General features: G+C 42.6%; 7 non-coding genes across 7 annotated transcripts; 2 read left to right on the top strand and 5 right to left on the bottom strand.

Annotated features, from left to right (window-relative positions):
- Nucleotides 1-485: 485 nt before the first annotated feature.
- Nucleotides 486-557, bottom strand: trnad-guc (transfer RNA aspartic acid (anticodon GUC)). Its single transcript has one exon. It is a non-coding gene; the product is annotated as a tRNA-Asp (tRNA).
- Nucleotides 558-1789: 1232 nt separating this feature from the next.
- On the top strand, nucleotides 1790-1861 carry trnag-ucc (transfer RNA glycine (anticodon UCC)). The gene has a single exon. It is a non-coding gene; the product is annotated as a tRNA-Gly (tRNA).
- Nucleotides 1862-3264: 1403 nt separating this feature from the next.
- On the top strand, nucleotides 3265-3336 carry trnag-ucc (transfer RNA glycine (anticodon UCC)). Its single transcript has one exon. It is a non-coding gene; the product is annotated as a tRNA-Gly (tRNA).
- Nucleotides 3337-14047: 10711 nt separating this feature from the next.
- trnar-ccu (transfer RNA arginine (anticodon CCU)) lies at nucleotides 14048-14120 on the bottom strand. The gene has a single exon. It is a non-coding gene; the product is annotated as a tRNA-Arg (tRNA).
- A 1339-nt stretch (nucleotides 14121-15459) lies between these two features.
- Nucleotides 15460-15532, bottom strand: trnar-ccu (transfer RNA arginine (anticodon CCU)). The gene has a single exon. It is a non-coding gene; the product is annotated as a tRNA-Arg (tRNA).
- An 801-nt stretch (nucleotides 15533-16333) lies between these two features.
- Nucleotides 16334-16406, bottom strand: trnar-ccu (transfer RNA arginine (anticodon CCU)). Its single transcript has one exon. It is a non-coding gene; the product is annotated as a tRNA-Arg (tRNA).
- Nucleotides 16407-17482: 1076 nt separating this feature from the next.
- trnar-ccu (transfer RNA arginine (anticodon CCU)) lies at nucleotides 17483-17555 on the bottom strand. Its single transcript has one exon. It is a non-coding gene; the product is annotated as a tRNA-Arg (tRNA).

Here is a 17555-nt window from a genome sequence, read left to right as displayed (position 1 = left end):
TGGACCCAGGACAGAGCTACAACAAAATGCAATAGCAGAATCAATTTGGCCGTCCGCCAACACGCTGCAGGAGGGCGTGCCACTGGTCATCGTCTGTATTTGCACTCTCTGCGTTTGCGCTGTCAGCACTTAGTGTTTATTTAGCTGGCATGGGAAGGCAGCACTTTCTTGTACGTGACGGGAAGCAAACTCTGGAAGGCTCTCTTTAGTGACGGGTCCAAACAAAGATCTCATCAGCTCCTCTAGCCCTATCGGCGACTCGTGCACTTCGAGCCTTCTTAACGACGGCGCAAGTGGCTGACTGCTGACTGTGTTGGTGGTATAGTGGTGAGCATAGCTGCCTTCCAAGCAGTTGACCCGGGTTCGATTCCCGGCCAACGCATGTCCTTTGGCTCGGGCTGATGTCGAAGCAGACCTCCTTCTGTGACCTGTGGCTCCTCCCAAAACTTTTGGATGGATCGTTCAGAAGCCGAAAAGAGGTAGCTCTCCCCGTCGGGGAATCGAACCCCGGTCTTCCGCGTGACAGGCGGAGATACTGTCCACTATACTAACGAGGAGCTGTGCATGTTGCTGTTTCTCCCCCAACCGACGCTACTGCACCGACATAACTGAACAATGCATGGCTTTTTCTGACGCTGACACAGCCCTAGCACCGTCAAATTCCGGATGGACCCATCATTAGCTAAAGTGGCATTACATTTGGAACACTACCCGTTGCAGGGGTCATTGTTTGGACTCTTTTTTTTTTTTTTTTTTTTTTTTTTAAATAGTGCTTTAAACAAAAAGGATTGTGTCAATGCAACTGAACAACATTAATTAGGAACACAGTGCGTCAATAAAGCAAAATGACAGTTAAAGGCATTTCGTCATTGAAATCGATGATGTCATCATTCAGCTAAGTTCAGTTTAAATAGTATCTGTGCAATAATTTTCAATCAAGTCAACGATATCGCTGTACATGAAGTGTCCCCAGCTATGCCTGCCAGAGGCGACAGAGGCAAGGAACCAAAACTCGATCGGTGAAAAAATGGAGAAAAAACCCGGTGAGAAACCAGGCTCAGTCGGGGAGACAGTTCTCCTCTGGTCAGAAGAAACCAGCAAATCAGCTCCAGGCTGCAGAAAAGTCAGACTGTGCAGAAGAATCATCTGTTTCCTGTGGTCTTGTCCTGGTGGTCGTCTAAGACAAGGTCTTTACAGGGGATCTGTATCTGGGGCTCATCTAGTTGTCCCGGTCTCCGCTGTGTTTCAGGGCCATAGAGGTCCTTTCTACGTGTTGATCCACCATCTTGTCTGGATACTGACTGGATCCGGGTGACTGAAGCGGCCCACTGATCTGGATACAGAATGGATCTGGTGGCTACGGTGACCTCGGAATAAGGGATTTCTTTAAAAGACTCTTTTATTCATATAAGATTTTCTCCAACTTTTCAGATGGAGGCATGAGAAAGAGATTGCCTTGATTGGGCTTGTGGTTATTGGTGGACCGAGGACAGAGCTACAACAAAATGCAATAGCAGAATCAATTTGGCCGTCCGCCAACACGCTGCAGGAGGGCGTGCCACTGGTCATCGTCTGTATTTGCACTCTCTGCGTTTGCGCTGTCAGCACTTAGTGTTTATTTAGCTGGCATGGGAAGGCAGCACTTTCTTGTACGTGACGGGAAGCAAACTCTGGAAGGCTCTCTTTAGTGACGGGTCCAAACAAAGATCTCATCAGCTCCTCTAGCCCTATCGGCGACTCGTGCACTTCGAGCCTTCTTAACGACGGCGCAAGTGGCTGACTGCTGACTGCGTTGGTGGTATAGTGGTGAGCATAGCTGCCTTCCAAGCAGTTGACCCGGGTTCGATTCCCGGCCAACGCATGTCCTTTGGCTCGGGCTGATGTCGAAGCAGACCTCCTTCTGTGACCTGTGGCTCCTCCCAAAACTTTTGGATGGATCGTTCAGAAGCCGAAAAGAGGTAGCTCTCCCCGTCGGGGAATCGAACCCCGGTCTTCCGCGTGACAGGCAGAGATACTGTCCACTATACTAACGAGGAGCTGTGCATGTTGCTGTTTCTCCCCCAACCGACGCTACTGCACCGACATAACTGAACAATGCATGGCTTTTTCTGACGCTGACACAGCCCTAGCACCGTCAAATTCCGGATGGACCCATCATTAGCTAAAGTGGCATTACATTTGGAACACTACCCGTTGCAGGGGTCATTGTTTGGACTCTTTTTTTTTTTTTTTTTTTTTTAAATAGTGCTTTAAACAAAAAGGATTGTGTCAATGCAACTGAACAACATTAATTAGGAACACAGTGCGTCAATAAAGCAAAATGACAGTTAAAGGCATTTCGTCATTGAAATCGATGATGTCATCATTCAGCTAAGTTCAGTTTAAATAGTATCTGTGCAATAATTTTCAATCAAGTCAACGATATCGCTGTACATGAAGTGTCCCCAGCTATGCCTGCCAGAGGCGACAGAGGCAAGGAACCAAAACTCGATCGGTGAAAAAATGGAGAAAAAACCCGGTGAGAAACCAGGCTCAGTCGGGGAGACAGTTCTCCTCTGGTCAGAAGAAACCAGCAAATCAGCTCCAGGCTGCAGAAAAGTCAGACTGTGCAGAAGAATCATCTGTTTCCTGTGGTCTTGTCCTGGTGGTCGTCTAAGACAAGGTCTTTACAGGGGATCTGTATCTGGGGCTCATCTAGTTGTCCCGGTCTCCGCTGTGTTTCAGGGCCATAGAGGTCCTTTCTAGGTGTTGATCCACCATCTTGTCTGGATACTGACTGGATCCGGGTGACTGAAGCGGCCCACTGATCTGGATACAGAATGGATCTGGTGGCTACGGTGACCTCGGAATAAGGGATTTCTTTAAAAGACTCTTTTATTCATATAAGATTTTCTCCAACTTTTCAGATGGAGGCATGAGAAAGAGATTGCCTTGATTGGGCTTGTGGTTATTGGTGGACCGAGGACAGAGCTACAACAAAATGCAATAGCAGAATCAATTTGGCCGTCCGCCAACACGCTGCAGGAGGGCGTGCCACTGGTCATCGTCTGTATTTGCACTCTCTGCGTTTGCGCTGTCAGCACTTAGTGTTTATTTAGCTGGCATGGGAAGGCAGCACTTTCTTGTACGTGACGGGAAGCAAACTCTGGAAGGCTCTCTTTAGTGACGGGTCCAAACAAAGATCTCATCAGCTCCTCTAGCCCTATCGGCGACTCGTGCACTTCGAGCCTTCTTAACGACGGCGCAAGTGGCTGACTGCTGACTGCGTTGGTGGTATAGTGGTGAGCATAGCTGCCTTCCAAGCAGTTGACCCGGGTTCGATTCCCGGCCAATGCATGTCCTTTGGCTCGGGCTGATGTCGAAGCAGAACTCCTTCTGTGACCTGTGGCTCCTCCCAAAACTTTTGGATGGATCGTTCAGAAGCCGAAAAGAGGTAGCTCTCCCCGTCGGGGAATCGAACCCCGGTCTTCCGCGCGGGAGCCGAAAATAGTTAAGCTTAACTTCTCTTAACTTTTCCCATTCATTCTCTATGGTAGTGCTTAACACTACGGATGCAATATATTTGTGGCCACACGTAGATTTCCTGGCGCTGTTTCGCCTCTTCCATGGCGGGGAATTTAAGAAGCCTGGTGTCATCTGTCAATCATTCGTAGTGAGTGGAGGAGGGGAGGAGACCAGTTTCACGATCGGAGAGATATCTGTTTACCGAATTGTTGTACAAAACAAAACAAGTTTGCTGGCAAGCATTTACTGTCTAAACTACCGTCGCAAAAGTTTTACCTCAGGTGACCGCTGTTTTTACGTAAGAGTTCGAGATCAACGCAATTAACGTTAAGCGAGAAGGTAAGTTAAGTTAAATGCTACGTTACTTTAGCAATATTAACTTTCTGTATTGTAAATACATTATCATATAAATGACATGTATATTCTCATGTAATGGTATTGTTAATTGTGTTGAATGGTTTGTGATGTTAGGAAATATTAAACCAAACTCATAGTTGAACATACAGCAGTTATTTTATATAATTGTTATAGTTTCTTTGTAAGAGTGAAGGTTTCATAATTGATCTCTAAGTACTTAAAAATGTTTTTTTGAAAATGTTAACAATGCAATATGATACTCATAATGTAATTAATATGTATTACACACATATTACATTTATTACATATATATTCTATATTATTATATATATATATTACATTGTACTTGTGCAATTTAATGGTATAATTTAAACTGTGTGTATATAAAACAACATTTTTAATTAGTTAAACTTGTTTTAATATATACATGTATACATTTTCATAATAAATATTTTATATACGTACTCATATATTGAGTGGATTAAATAAATATTAAATAACACAAATTTATAAGTCTCTTATGCTCTAAGGCTGCATTTATTAAGCTAAAAAACTGTAATATTATGAAATATTATGGCAAGTTAAAATAACTTATATATAATAATATATATATATATATATATATATATATATATATATATATATATATATATATATATATATATATATATATATATAACTGCTGCTGATAACTGTCTTATTTCACTATATTAAGTATTTTTATGTGGCCATGATTTCAGAACTGCAACATGAAGAAAACAGTTTTTTTCCCCGGGAGATACAAGGTGTCTTTCAGGAAAGGCCCATCAGGCCATTTACGCCGGGACCCATCAGAAGAGGCAAAAAAAATTAAAGACAACCCTTCACTGCAGAACAAGTCAACACCTCAAAGAGAAGATCTGGTCAGGATGAATGCCCGTTCTGTTGTCTTACAGAGAGGAGGGGATGTCTCTGACAAGCAAGAGGTGTTGGGAGAATACATTCTACAGTTTGGCAAATACAAGGGCCAGTCTTTCAGGTGGTTACTAGAGAATGATGTCGGCTATGCTTTGTACCTGTCCAATAAGGTTGAGGAAGAAGAACAGGCTGGGCAGTTCAACCCAGAGGGTCCTTGCAAAGATAGTCTAATTTCCTTTATTGAATACTCAAGAAGCTTTAAGGAAATTGATGATCTTAAACGCTATCTGTCTCAAAGGCCAGATCCATTGCCAGTTTTGATAGAGGAAGACAATACTGTTGGATTTGGAACAAGAGCTCAAAACACTTGGAGACAAATTTGGAATACCAGGGCAGATGGATATGCTTTCTTTATAATGAAGCAGAAGTGTGTTCCAGGCAGCAAAATGTACAACTTGCAGCAGTATCTTTTAAAACAGCAGCAACAACAGCTGACAATAAACACTCCTCCGTTGCCCTCACCATCAGCTTCCACTGCAAGACCACTTGTTCCTTCCAGTACTGCTTCTGATCAGCCTGGTAAGTTAATAAAATTCATGCAAATTTGCTTATATTGTTACTTAAAGCCTACTGATCCATTGATTTTGTTTTATAGTGATGGAGGAGGATGAAGAACTGGAGAGGATAATGCTGAGTCTGTCTCCAACAAAGTATCTCACAAAGCTGAGTAAGTGAATCAAGAGTCACGTCATGTGTGTTATACAGAGCCATTTCAAGTTCAGCATGTTTTTGACACATGCAATTGCACATACTGGAGCAAAAATGTTCAAATTATGCTTAATTTTCAGGATCATCTGCAGCCACGGAATCCACACACTTGTCTACAGCAGGTTACTTTCCAAATCAGATTCAGAGGCTTATTCTGTTACATACAGACTTATCCTCTATTTCTGAATTTAATTATCTTATTTGTTGCTTTGGCAGTGTTCTTGCCTGTTCTAAAAAACATGTTTTTTTTTGTTCTAACTATAATTAAGGGTTGAACATACCAGTGGTGAGGGTGAGTGCACTTCATGAATTGTATGCATGGTATTTAAAGTGTCATTTGTTGTTATAAGTGGAATGTTTACTTACAGACTTTTGAACATTATTAGAATTTGCATTCCTAGAATAAATAGAATGATAGAATAAACAATGATTCATGCATTACATTAAATGAGTCATTTAATGTAGTCAAGACAATTAAATACACATCATGTACATTCAGTGTTTTAATATATTTTTTATTTCCTCCTTGTGCTGTTCCATGCAGGTCTGCCACAGCCTCCATCAACATCAGTTCCTGTGTGTAGGCCTTCTTCACGGGGTGAAGGCTCTGTACCACCTGCAGCAACACAATCAACACCGGCACCAATGCCATCTGCACTGACTGAAGCCCCTGTTCTCAGCTACAAAAAAGGTAAAGACAGTTAAATACACATCATGTGCAATCATTGTTAATACACACACACACACACACATATATATATATATATATATATATATATTTTTTTTTTTTTGTGTTCCATCCAGTTCTGTCGACATCACATGCAGTCTCTAGTTCTCCCAGTCCCAGTATGCCTTCTTCACAGACTGATGGGCCTGTACCACCTCCTGCTGCACAATCAGCACCTACAGCTCCTGCATCAATGCCTTCTGTACAGAAAGAAGCACCTGTTCCTAGCTACTTGCAAGATATCAGCCGCTGGAACTGCTCTCTTCATCAAAGAATTTGGATGAAGACAGAGATGGAATCCATGGGGCTCTGGCCAGGATCACACCCAGTAAGACACCTCATGAATATGGTCTCCTTGTGGCGCTATCCACCTCAGCCTGAGCTTATAGAGACAAACACTGGCCTTCCATCACCCAAATACTTCCAACTCCATCCATTTTTCATTTGGAAACCTGAGCACAGTATAATGGAAAGGCTTAGGAACAATTACATCCTGCCTTGTCTTTACAGATGTCAAAATCCAAATGTTGTGTCCTCTGGTGTGGGAAGACCCAGAGTGATCCTTGGTACTACTGGGCAATTTTACATCCTTGCTTCACGTCTGTGTTGTAAGGCATGCAAAAGATACTGGTTTGCTGATAAACCTCAGTGGCTGGACATTCTACCACAGCGATTCAGAAACGTCTTGCCAGCCTTCCTCACCCATAAGAAGGCAATCTGTAAAACAGTGATGGATGAACTGAGGCGCTCTGGAAAATCCCCTAATGACATGGCCAACCAGCTGTCTGAGGTGCTTCACCTTAAATTTGAAAGAGCACATCTGGCTTACCTTCTCAGTGTGCAGAATGTCAGGGATGCTGAAGCAGGGATGTATGGTCAGAAAACCATCACTGGGGCACTGAGGAAGGATGACACACCTGCACCGTTTGGGGATTACGGAGACACTGATGGGTGGAATGGGGTGTCTGTCTCTGCACACTATTTAATAGAGTGCCTCCTTCATGAATATCAGCGGCAGGAAGCAGCTCTCACTCAGCTCCTACAAGGCACTTTTGGACAGGTGTTCAGGTCAGATCACACACGCAAAGTTGCTAGAAAAGTGACCCTCTTATCTGGCACAATGTCATCCTATGCTGTGATGAACGAGAACTGGATGATTCTGTCCTGTGTGATGCTGCAGAGTGAAAGTGAGCAGTCATTGGAGTCAATGTACTGTGGGCTATCCAATCGCTACAGTGCTGCTGGTATTCCCAAGGCCAAGTACCAGTGGGTGGACAGGTATAAATCATCACATCTAACCAAACATTACATCAAGTGGTGTAAGCAAAGGTTATGAATACATTAAAATGTATTTTTCTTTCTCCTTTATGTACTTAGGGACTGCTGTGCCGCTTTCAGAGTGATGGACCCAGGACCTTATGAGCACCAGCAGTGGGAAGCCTGGAGGACCACAGAAGCTATTGTGGCAGAGGTTACATCAGGAAACCTCAAGAATTTACATGCCGCTTGCAGGAAGTTCAACGAGGACATGGTTGTTAAACTGGACTTGTTTCACTGTATGCGGCGGTTCACCAGGGAGTGTGTTTCGGAGCACCATCCTCTGTATGGCTCCTTCTGCCAGTTCCTCTCTTCTGCCTTCTCTGTAGTTGATCAGAGTGACCTGGAGAAACTGAAGAACGCATACAGATTCTGTGGTATCGAGCCTGCTAATCCCACCAAGCTGCACATCAGAGAGCACTGCAGGACAAAAGTGCCACATCCCAGAGAGCTGGTTCAAAGGGTGGAAGAAGTGTTACACCATTTCTATCTGGCAAAGGATCCCAACAACATCTTCCTTTTCAAACCCTCAATGTTAAAATTATGGTGGATTCAGCGTATCCACATCCTTAGAGGCTGCCTGAGTGATCCTGAGGTGGAGGAAGGAATCCTCTACAGATATGGTGGAACCCTACAGCTGAATCATGTCAAGGGTGATGGAGCTGCTGTGCCGATTTGGATCCCTGTGAGAGGCACTTCACAGCAGGAGGGGTTTCATTTCCACCAGGCTCAGTGGGTAACAGGCAATTGTGTCTCTCCTGAGTTGTTCCAAGCACAGGGTATGACTGGTGTGGCACGCTGGAATTATCAGCGGCTGGTGGACCTGAAGCAGCCTGGGGTTGTCTTACCTGGAGTGTTTGACCCTGTTTTGATGATGGAGTTAAACAGGGCATCTATAAGAGTGACAGGGCAACCCAAATATCCAGCCTTGCACATCTCCAGCAGGGACACAGGAGAGAGGTTTGGCCTGCAATACGTGGAGCCAGGTTGTCGACCTGTGCCTCTTGACTTTGACAAGCACAAAAGCAGGAAGACAGACCTAGGAGATGTGGAGATGCAAGAGGAGTCTTCATCTGGCGTTCCGTTTCCATTCCCATCTCAGGTAAGCCTTTAAAAAAATTGATAACAGTTTTTTTTAATAAAAATAATACATTTATAATTCTCACTTGCATATTGCACTCATTTTTTTAGGAATGCTTAAAGGATACCTCTTCTGCCGAGACCCCTCTTGCTGCAGAACCAGAGGCTACCTCACAGCCTGTCATTTTTCACCAGTTTCCTACACCAAGTGCTGTGACAGTGAAGGAACAAACATCTGAGGAGTGTCTTTTATTTGGAGGTAACTATATAATACATACAGGCGTCAATGTGTGTAATCTGTCTGCCTCATCTATGGACACAAAAAACAAATACTTAAGTTAGTAATTTTGTGAATCTCTTTTAGAACTCCCAAGCACATCACCACTGCCTGTAGCTGCTTCTCCCTGTGCTGCTCGCACTGGACCTATTAAGACCGGTGGCCGAGTTTTTGTGTTGGACCATAACAGATGGACGGATCCAATGAGAAATGCAATTGATGGTTTGCTGGCCAAGCATCATGGGAGCAAGGATCTCCTTACAAAGGTGGATGCTGAATATGCTGCTATGGTACAGAGTGCCTGTACTGACCCCAACAGCCTTCTGCATTCCACCACAAAGCAGCACATAAAACACCTTGCTAAAAAAAAGAACACTAATGCTTCTCTCAACACCAGCCCAGAAAAGCTCTTGGAGACACAGCAGTTATGGAAGCGTCTTCACTCAGGCAGTGAAACAATCAGAGTCCCAGTGACAGTACTGCCACCTGCCCCAGTCAATCCACCTGCAAAGGCTGTTCCTGAGGCTGTCCCTCTGGACCAGACAGCGTTCGAGAAGATGGTGAAGGACATCATAGAGAAGCAGCAGGCAGTTCAGCAGCAACAACAATTGCAGGCGCTGCAAAAAAAGCAAACCAGATCCTGTTTAGCCTGTGGCCAGCCTAAGTCTCGATACATGGGTGATGGCTCCTCAATACATTTCTTCTATCAAGGTAGTGATGTTAAATACTTCTACTGCTCCAAGAAAGTATTTGACACATATTCAGCAGAGGGCCTGACCAACCCCAGAATGCCTTTTGAAGACTTTGCAGAGACTCCTTTTTTTCAGCGGGAACTGGAGGCCTCTAAGCAGAGAGGGGCAGCTAGGAAGAGGGTCACTGATGAGAGAAGCAAGCGGAAGTCAGCAGTAGAGCATCCTACTGGTCGTCTGTGCAGATTCTGCCACCTGCCACTGAAACAAGGACCCAACAGTCCTCATATTCACACTGGTTTACCTGGAGTGGCAGGCAAATACATTTACTGTCCTGCTAAAGTGTTTTCTCTTTATCAGGCTCAGGGAATGAGTGCAGAAATGTCATGGAGAGACTTTCAGCAGTCTCCATTCTATGAGACTGAGAAGCAGAGGTGGATAAAGGAAAAGAAAAAATGACTTCACTGTGCTACAAAACAGTATTTGAGATCTGGGCATGTCATTTGACAAAGACATTCCTTGCACAAGGTTGTGTATATATGTATATATATTTTGTTGCACTTGTAAAAAATTTTTATTAAAATTTGTTTGTTTTTTTAATTATTTCATTTATTTCCTTTTGTTCAATAAAATACCGAAATGATTATTTTATTATATTGCATTGTATTTTAGTGGGGTTTTTATATTGTTGACTTGCATTGTTAATAACTGTTATAACTAAACTGTCTACATAATTATTTCATTTCTTGCCCCCCCCCCCCCCCCCCCCCGTTATCCACAACTTTAGATTATATTATCATTATTGTTGTTGTTGTTATTTAATCTATAATTGTAAATTATTTAATTTATTTCTGTTTTCTATTTCTGTTCATTAAAATACCAAAAGTAATATATTTTATTGTATTGCCTTGTATTTTAGTGTTTTTATTTTTATTTTATTGACTTGCATTATTTTATCTTGCCTCATAAACACTATATGTTAATAACTGTTGCTATTAAACTCTTTTTTAATTTAAAATATGTGTTTCTTGTATTTTCTCCCCCGTGTTATCCACAACTGTAGATTTTATTATTATTACTGTTGTTTAATCTGTAATTTTAAATTATTTATTCCCATTTGTGATCTTTAAAATACCTGAAACATTGGCCTTATTTGCATTGTTAGTGTTTTTTTTATAAGTAAATTTTATAGACTTGCGTTGTTATTATCTTGCTCAGATTTGAAAACACTAAATGTTAATCACTGTTACTATTAAATATACATAATTGTTCATAATTATTTAATTTAAAACACAATTTAATTGTTTTTCCTGTGTTCTCTCTTTTTATTATTATTGTTGTTTAATATATAATTATTTAATGTTTATTTATTTAACTATTAAATATTTTGGTAAGTACTGTACTTTAATAATTAAATTTTTCAGTTTTATATAATATATGTATTACTGACCTATAGATAAAAATTAGAAACTTACTTTTTTGCTGTTATTGGTTATATTTCATATATATATATATATGGGTTTTCTGTACATAGTTATACAAATATAAAATGAATTTCTCTTTAAAAATAAAGGCCTGAAACATTACCAAATGTTCTTTTTTAATTATTCTAATTGTTCTATATTAAAAATAACTATTCCCTATTATAATGTAAATATTTATTAAGATTTATTAATAATTATATTTAATAATTATAATAATTATAATAATTATAATAATTATAATAATTATAATAATTATATTAATTATATTTATTATAATTATATTATAATTATTTATTTAAACATTATATATTTTGGTTAGTTTTTCTTATCATTTTTATAATAAGTATATAAGTAATTACTTTACTATAAATAAAATGGAAAACTTACTTTTTTGTGAGTGTTAGTTATATTACATATATATGGGTTTTCTGTACACAGTTATACAAATATAAATAGATGTCTCTTTAAAAATAAAGGCCTGAAACATTATCAAAATATTCTTTTTAATAATTCACAATTTTCTATATTAAAAATAAATTTGTTTCTTAAGATCGTTGCACATTTTTTACATCCTACAAAACAACAATTATTACAATATTTATTTTATCTTTGTTCACAAAGTTCGTTTATTATATGTTAATCGTACCTACAGTGTATCTAATAGAAAAAACGAATACAAACTAATTTAATGGTATTTGTGGCCGAGACGGGATTCGAACCTCTAATTCTGTGTATTTTTTTCGTCCCGCCTCCCTGGAATTGCCTTTGTTCCTATTGGCTAGTCAGTGCTCTACACCTATCCGCGACTGGCCCCCGCGCCACTCTGCTGTAATCACCCCAGATGGGACTCATACCCACAATCCCTGGCTTAGGAGTCCAGTGCCTCTGGAGTTTCTAGGAGTTAACTTTTTGTGTGTATTGTAAAAGCCTCCTGAATAAGATTGAGATTTAAAAAGACTTAGCAGAGGATGGTTTCGATCCATTGACCTCTGGGTTATGGGCCCAGCACGCTTCCGCTGCGCGACTCTGCTGTAATCAATCTTGACAGGACTTGAAACCACAATCTCTGTCTGAGGAGGCAGTGCCTCTGGAGTGTCTATGAGCTAATTATTTGTTTGTATAGTAAAAGCCTCCTGAATAAGATTGAGATTTAAAAAGACTTAGCAGAGGATGGTTTCGATCCATCACCCTCTGGGTCATGGGCCCAGCACGCTTCCACTGCGCCAATCTGGTGTAATCACCTCAGATGGGACTCGAACCCACAATCTCTGTCTGCAGAGGCCAGTGCTTCTGGAGTGTCTATGAGGTAATTATTAGTGTGTATAGTAAAAGCCTCCTGAATAATATTGAGATTTAAAACAACTTAGTAGAGGATGGTTACGATCCATTGACCTCTGGGTTATGGGTACGGTCCCACTGCACCACTCTGCTGTAATCACCCTAGATGGGACTCAAACCCACAATCCCTGGCTTAGGAGGCCAGTACCTTATCCATTAGGCCACTGGGGGTTTAATGCATTTACTAACTTGCCCTTTTAAATCTCAATCCTAATCAGGAGTCCTTTCCAATACACAGAAAGAGTCTTGTAGATGAATGACTATTATGAGAGGTGAAAGTGGTCTCAGCTTTTCATGACCAACCTGTGGTTGTTGCCATTTTTAGGGATTCAAGACTGTCTAGAAGGTAAAACGTCTTAGCAGAGGATGGTTTCAATCCTTCGACCTCTGCGTTATGGGCCAAGCATGCTTCCGCTGCGCCACTCTGCTGTAATCACCCTAGATGAGACTCGAACCCACAATCCCTGGCTTAGGAGGCCAGTGCCTTATCCATTAGGCCACTGGGGCTTTAACACATTTGCTAACTTGCCCTTTTAAATCTCAATCTTAATCAGGAGTCCTTTACAATACACACAAAGAGTTTTCTAGATGAATGACTATTATGAGAGGTGAAAGTGGCTTCAGCTTTTCAAGACCAACCTGTGGTTGTTGTCCATTTTTAGGGATTCAAGAGTGTCTAGAATGTAAAAGGTCTTAGCAGAGGATGGTTTCAATCCATTGACCTCTGGGTTATGGGCCCAGCACGCTTCCGCTGCACGACTCTGCTGTAATCAATCTTGACAGGACTTGAAACCACAATCTCTGTCTGAGGAGGCCAGTGCCTCTGGAGTTTGCGCAGCGGAAGCGTGCTGGGCCAATCTGCTGTAATCACCTCAGATGGGACTCGAACCCACAATCCCTGGCTTAGGAGTCCAGTGCCTCTGGAGTGTCTATGAGTTAATTCTTTGTGTGTATAGCAAAAGTCTCCTGAATAAGATTGAGATTTAAAAAGACTTAGCAGAGGATGGTTTCGATCTATCGACCTCTGGGTTATGGGCACAGCACGGTCCCACTGCACCACTCTTCTGTAATCACCCCAGATGGGACTCGTACCCACAATCCCTGGCTGAGGAGGCCAGTGCCTTATCCATTAGGCCACTGGGGCTTTAATGCAGTTACTAACTTGCCCTTTTAAATCTCAATCTTAATCAGGAGTCCTTTACAATACACAGAAAGAGTCTTGTAGATGAATGACTATTATGAGAGGTAAAAGTGGCCTCAGCTTTTCATGACCAACCTGTGGTTGTTGCCCATTTTTAGGGATTCAAGAGTGTCTAGAAGGTAAAATGTCTTAGCAGAGGATGGTTTCGATCCATTGACCTCTGGGTTATGGGCCCAGCACGCTTCCGCTGCGCCACTCTGCTGTAATCAATCTTGACAGGACTTGAAACCACAATCTCTGTCTGAGGAGGACAGTGCCTCTGGAGTTTCTAGGAGTTAACTCTTTGTGTTTTGTAAAAGCCTCCTGAATAAGATTGAGATTTAAAAAGACTTAGCAGAGGATGGCTTCGATCCATCGACCTCTGGGTTATGGGCCCAGTACACTTCCGCTGCGCCACTCTGCTGTAATCACCCCAGATGGGACTCGAACCCACAATCCCTGGCTTAGGAGGCCAGTGCCTTATCCATTAGGCCACTGGGGCTTTAACGCATTTGCTAACTTGCCCTTTTAAATCTCAATCTTAATCAGGAGTCCTTTACAATACACACAAAGAGTCTTCTAGATGAATGACTATTATGAGAGGGGAAAGTGGCCTCAGCTTTTCATGACCAACCTGTGGTTGTTGCCCATTTTTAGGGATTCAAGAGTGTCTAGAAGGTAAAATGTCTTAGCAGAGGATGGTTTCGATCCATTGACCTCTGGGTTATGGGCCCAGCACGCTTCCGCTGCGCCACTCTGCTGTAATCACCCTAGATGGAACTCGAACCCACAATCCCTGGCTTAGGAGGCCAGTGCCTTATCCATTAGGCCACTGGGGCTTTAACACATTTGCTAACTTGCCCTTTTAAATCTCAATCTTAATCAGGAGTCCTTTACAATACACACAAAGAGTCTTCTAGATGAATGACTATTATGAGAGGTGAAAGTGGCCTCAGCTTTTCATGACCAACCTGTGGTTGTTGCCCATTTTTAGGGATTCAAGAGTGTTTAGAAGGTAAAAGGTCTTAGCAGAGGATGGTTTCGATCCATCGACCTCTGGGTTATGGGCCCAGCACACTACGCTGCGCGACTCTGCTGTAATCAATCTTGACAGGACTTGAAACCACAATCTCTGTCTGAGGAGGCCAGTGCCTCTGGAGTTTATAGGAGTTTACTCATTGTGTATTGTAAAAGCCTCCTGAATAAGATTGAGATTTAAAAAGACTTAGCAGAGGATGGTTTCGATCTATCGACCTCTGGGTTATGGGCACAGCACGGTCCCACTGCACCACTCTTCTGTAATCACCCCAGATGGGACTCGTACCCACAATCCCTGGCTGAGGAGGCCAGTGCCTTATCCATTAGGCCACTGGGGCTTTAATGCAGTTACTAACTTGCCCTTTTAAATCTCAATCTTAATCAGGAGTCCTTTACAATACACAGAAAGAGTCTTGTAGATGAATGACTATTATGAGAGGTGAAAGTGGCCTCAGCTTTTCATGACCAACCTGTGGTTGTTGCCCATTTTTAGGGATTCAAGAGTGTCTAGAAGGTAAAATGTCTTAGCAGAGGATGGTTTCGATCCATTGACCTCTGGGTTATGGGCCCAGCACGCTTCCGCTGCGCCACTCTGCTGTAATCAATCTTGACAGGACTTGAAACCACAATCTCTGTCTGAGGAGGACAGTGCCTCTGGAGTTTCTAGGAGTTAACTCTTTGTGTTTTGTAAAAGCCTCCTGAATAAGATTGAGATTTAACAAGACTTAGCAGAGGATGGCTTCGATCCATCGACCTCTGGGTTATGGGCCCAGCACACTTCCGCTGCGCCACTCTGCTGTAATCACCCCAGATGGGACTCGAACCCACAATCCCTGGCTTAGGAGGCCAGTGCCTTATCCATTAGGCCACTGGGGCTTTAACGTATTTGCTAACTTGCCCTTTTAAATCTCAATCTTAATCAGGAGTCCTTTACAATACACACAAAGAGTCTTCTAGATGAATGACTATTATGAGAGGTGAAAGTGGCCTCAGCTTTTCATGACCAACCTGTGGTTGTTGCCCATTTTTAGGGATTCAAGAGTGTCTAGAAGGTAAAGTGTCTTAGCAGAGGATGGTTTCGATCCATTGACCTCTGGGTTATGGGCCCAGCACGCTTCCGCTGCGCCACTCTGCTGTAATCACCCTAGATGGAACTCGAACCCACAATCCCTGGCTTAGGAGGCCAGTGCCTTACCCATTAGGCCACTGGGGCTTTAACACATTTGCTAACTTGCCCTTTTAAATCTCAATCTTAATCAGGAGTCCTTTACAATACACACAAAGAGTATTCTAGATGAATGACTATTATGAGAGGTGAAAGTGGCCTCAGCTTTTCATGACCAACCTGTGGTTGTTGCCCATTTTTAGGGATTCAAGAGTGTTTAGAAGGTAAAAGGTCTTAGCAGAGGATGGTTTCGATCCATCGACCTCTGGGTTATGGGCCCAGCACACTACGCTGCGCGACTCTGCTGTAATCAATCTTGACAGGACTTGAAACCACAATCTCTGTCTGAGGAGGCCAGTGCCTCTGGAGTTTATAGGAGTTTACTCATTGTGTATTGTAAAAGCCTCCTGAATAAGATTGAGATTTAAAAAGACTTAGCAGAGGATGGTTTCGATACATCGACCTCTGGGTTATGGGCCCAGCACGCTTCCACTGCACCACTCTGCTGTAATCACCCCAGATGGGACTCGAACCCACAATCCCTGGCTTAGGAGGCCAGTGCCTTATCCATTAGGCCACTGGGGCTTTAATGTAGTTACTAACTTGCCCTTTTAAATCTCAATCTTAATCAGGAGTCCTTTACAATAAACAGAAAGAGTCTTGCAGATGAATGACTATTATGAGAGGTGAAAGTGGCCTCAGCTTTTCATGACCAACCTGTGGTTGTTGCCCATTTTTAGGGATTCAAGAGTGTCTAGAAGGTAAAAGGTCTTAGCAGAGGATGGTTTCGATCCATCGACCTCTGGGTTATGGGCCCAGCACGCTTCCGCTGCGCCACTCTGCTGTAATCACCCCAGATGGGACTCGAACCCACAATCCCAGGCTTAGGAGTCCAGTGCCTCTGGAGTTTCTAGGAGTTAACTTTTTGTGTGTATTGTAAAAGCCTCCTGAATAAGATTGAGATTTAAAAAGACTTAGCAGAGGATGGTTTCGATCCATTGACCTCTGGGTTATGGGCCCAGCACGCTTCCGCTGCGCGACTCTGCTGTAATCAATCTTGACAGGACTTGAAACCACAATCTCTGTCTGAGGAGGCAGTGCCTCTGAAGTGTCTATGAGCTAATTATTTGTGTGTATAGTAAAAGCCTCCTGAATAAGATTGAGATTTAAAAAGACTTAGCAGAGGATGGTTTCGATCCATCGACCTCTGGGTCATGGGCCCAGCACGCTTCCACTGCGCCAATCTGCTGTAATCACCTCAGATGGGACTCGAACCCACAATCCCTGGCTTAGGAGTCCAGTGCCTCTGGAGTGTCTATGAGTTAATTCTTTGTGTGTATAGCAAAAGCCTCCTGAATAAGATTGAGATTTAAAAAGACTTAGCAGAGGATGGTTTCGATCCATTGACCTCTGGGTTATGGGCCCAGCACGCTTCCGCTGCGCCACTCTGCTGTAATCAATCTTGACAGGACTTGAAACCACAATCTCTGTCTGCAGAGGCCAGTGCTTCTGGAGTGTCTTTGAGGTAATTATTAGAGTGTATAGTAAAAGCCTCCTGAATAATATTGAGATTTAAAACAACTTAGTAGAGGATGGTTACGATTCCATTGACCTCTGGGTTATGGGCAAAGCACGGTCCCACTGCAACACTCTGCTGTAATCACCCTAGATGGGACTTGAACCCACAATCCCTGGCTTAGGAGGCCAGTACCTTATCCATTAGGCCACTGGGGC

This window comes from Carassius carassius, chromosome 11 (assembly GCF_963082965.1).
Source record: "Carassius carassius chromosome 11, fCarCar2.1, whole genome shotgun sequence".
Taxonomy (NCBI): Eukaryota; Metazoa; Chordata; class Actinopteri; order Cypriniformes; family Cyprinidae; genus Carassius; species Carassius carassius.
The sequence above is the reverse complement of the archived record's forward strand: the minus strand, read 5'-3'. Positions and strand labels throughout refer to the sequence as shown.